Source organism: Cyprinodon tularosa, unplaced genomic scaffold (assembly GCF_016077235.1).
Source record: "Cyprinodon tularosa strain WSP-4 unplaced genomic scaffold, ASM1607723v1 ctg1379, whole genome shotgun sequence".
Classification (NCBI taxonomy): domain Eukaryota; kingdom Metazoa; phylum Chordata; class Actinopteri; order Cyprinodontiformes; family Cyprinodontidae; genus Cyprinodon; species Cyprinodon tularosa.
The window spans coordinates 76,290-79,357 of NW_024038199.1; the positions used below are offsets into that span (position 1 = coordinate 76,290).

The following is a 3,068-nucleotide window of genomic DNA, read 5'->3' on the forward strand; positions in this document are numbered from 1 at the left end:
TCCGTTTCCGACAATTTGTGGCACGACAAACGCGGACAAGCGCGGGTTGCAAATTGTCGGAAACTGACGAAAATCAGGGAGATCTGCGGGAGTTTACGGGGACGAAAATCTCACTTTTCATGCAGTGACCATTCATGCACACACCTAAGGAGGATTTTGAGAAGCTAGTTAACCTATCAGTCAAGTTTTTGAACAGTGGGAGGAAGCTGGAGTACCCAGAGAGAACCCACACATGCTCAGGGAGAACATGCTAACTCCATACAGAAAGACCCCGGGAATCAAACCCGGAACCTTCTTGCTGCAAGGCAGCAATGCTGCTATGAGTAGCCCTCATTTAATCAATCTGTAAATAAAACACTCCAATGTGCCACAGAACTGGAAGATGGCCACCGTGACTCAAATTTTTCCGTGTGTTGATGAAACTAAAATAATGAATTATAGAACAATTAGTACCTACCAGAGTTTTCAAAGGTGATAAAAAAATGTGTTGAAAAGGAGTTCATTATACATCTTAAGGTGGTGTGACTCCTCCTTTGCACCCCATGCATTTTGGGTTTGGTTCCCACCATTCTACAGAAATAGCAGTAAGATTGTTTATAGCAAAAAAAAAAAAATAGGTTGGATAGAATTGATTTAGGAAATTAATTGACATCATCCTAATCATCAACCAAAGGTCCTACATCTGAACTGTTAGATAATTTAAATGTCTGTGATTCTAAAAAAAATGCACAAACATAAAAAACCTCTTCTTTATTTCTGACTAAACCACCTTTACACCTTTGAAACTCATCGAAACAATCAACATGTTTCTTTTTTTAAACTGCTCAGGTCATTTAATTCACTTTGTCTGGAAGGGAAAACATGCTCTATTGTTCTAATATGAATCTTAATATTTTCAATTTAAGGACTTAAGTTGTTTATTTATCAAAAAAACATTTTTTATTTCAAAATGTAGAAAATAAGTACCTAAAATATGACTTTGTAAACACAAGTAGTAGTCATTTCTTGCCAGAATCTTCCTCATTTATAACCCTTTGTCAAGATCTTGGCACTGATGACTGGCTTAACTACTCATTTCAGTCACCTGCCTAGCTCCACCTAGTTTCTCAATACTGCTCATACTCCAATACTACATCTATTTAAACGGACTGCTACCAGTCATCAGGGCCAGATTATTCTCGAGTCAGAGCCAGTGAGATTATTCACGAGGCAGTGTGATCAGGCGAGATTATCTCACTAGCTGTTGGGATCTGGAGGTTTGTCCACTTTCTCCACCAGAGGGCGCACAAGATCTCCTGGAGCATGAGCCGACCACACCACCTGCCTCTCATCTGCTCATCAGGAGATCCATACTTAAGGAGGCGGAGGGCTTCACTCCAGTGCCAGAGTGTTTGCCAGTAACGGTTAGCAAGCCTGAGCCAACCTGCCTGTCTGTGGTCTCTGACTTTTGTGAACCAAACCTGATTCAGTTTTCTCCTCTCTGCTTCCCAGGTTGATCCTGCCTGATTACCTGAAACTCTGGAGAGTTTCTCTGCCAGTGATCTGTCTGCTCGTTCTCAGTAGGACTCTGGAGAGCAGCCTCAGTCAAGTACCTGCCTGCCCGCTCTCAGAAGATTACTGGAAGGAAAACTCAATCAGTGATCTGCCTGCACTCTGTAAGCTCTGCCTCGGCCTCTGCCCTCAGCCTGCCGACAACCTCTGGACCCTCAAGGTTCCCCCCTCTTCAGCTCTGCTCCATTTCCGAACAGGTACAGACCTGAACACTCACAACCAGCAAAAGACCTGGACCTCCACTAATCTCTCTGTCCTCCTCAGCAGTGAACCCACTCGTGACCAGTCAAGCCCCCTCTTGGATCTGAACATACTTTGTACATTTAATATTAATAAATCTTCTAACTTTTTCATCTGCCTCCGAGTGCTCTGCATGTGGGTTAGACACATTAATCCGAACATGACACTAGCCAGTGGTGAGAGTGTTTCAGCATTACATAGAGATGGCAATTTCGAAGCCCCCTGAACCAATGAGACACAATTGGCCAAAACTCAACATGTTTGATACATTTAAAGCAGTTTAGAATGGCAGGATCTGCTGGATGCAATCAAAACGATGATTCAGTAGGTATCCAAATATTAGCACTATTTCACGACTGAACTCATTTGTTCCATAATAATAATATTTATAATAGTTATATAATTACATAATAAAAAACGAATGTCTGACATGTGAAATTGCAATATGATAATCAGCCCTTCTGATGCATTACATCTATGAGACAGTGTGGTCCTGTCACTATGGTTCCAAATTCTAATCCATCCTGGTATCCGAAGTGTATATATATATATATATATATATATATATATATATATATATATATATATATATATATATATATATATATATATATATATATATATATATATACGTTTGGCAGACGGATTAACACGCAAACCTCTCAAATGACAGATTTTGACTTTGACTCCTCCCTGGTTCCTCTATTTCATATCCATATTTTTTTTTTGTGCTCATTTGTGTTCATTGGGACACATCCCAGCCTGTGCGGCCTAATATTTAATATTCATTTTTTACTTTTAATTATTTTGATAGTTTAAAATGATTAGAAACACATCTGCTGTCCAGTATTTCCCACACCTTCTCCACGATCCTCCTGTGGTTCTGACAGATGAAGATGATTGTATTAGTAGAGAAGCATCAACGACTGTTTGGATGTGCTATGTAAATAAATATGTTTTATAAATTAATCAGTGGATGATAGATATTATGATTAGATCTATGTAACTTTAGTTAACTATTCTGAATCAAACTCAACCTAAATATATAATTTCTTTCCCAGTCTTTAAATAAAATTGTAAATGAGAAAAACCCAAAGTTTGCGAGGCAACTCTGATGCATTAATATACTACAATGGTATTGAAAGGCCCAAATGATTGCACTCTACTGTGAAGCTCGATACAAAGTGTGACGTAAGGAAGCCTCGCTCGCAGTGGTAATAAATAATACAGGAATGTACTTGTTAGGATTATTCTTATTGATGATATGTTGCTTGTAT

The 3,068-nt window shown here is 39.0% G+C and overlaps 1 long non-coding RNA gene across 1 annotated transcript; it reads left to right on the forward strand.

Annotated features, from left to right (window-relative positions):
- Positions 1-1,262: 1,262 nt before the first annotated feature.
- Positions 1,263-1,888, forward strand: LOC119778742. Its single transcript, XR_005280120.1, has 3 exons — positions 1,263-1,403; positions 1,492-1,748; positions 1,816-1,888. It is a non-coding gene; the product is annotated as an uncharacterized LOC119778742 (long non-coding RNA).
- Positions 1,889-3,068: the final 1,180 nt, after the last annotated feature.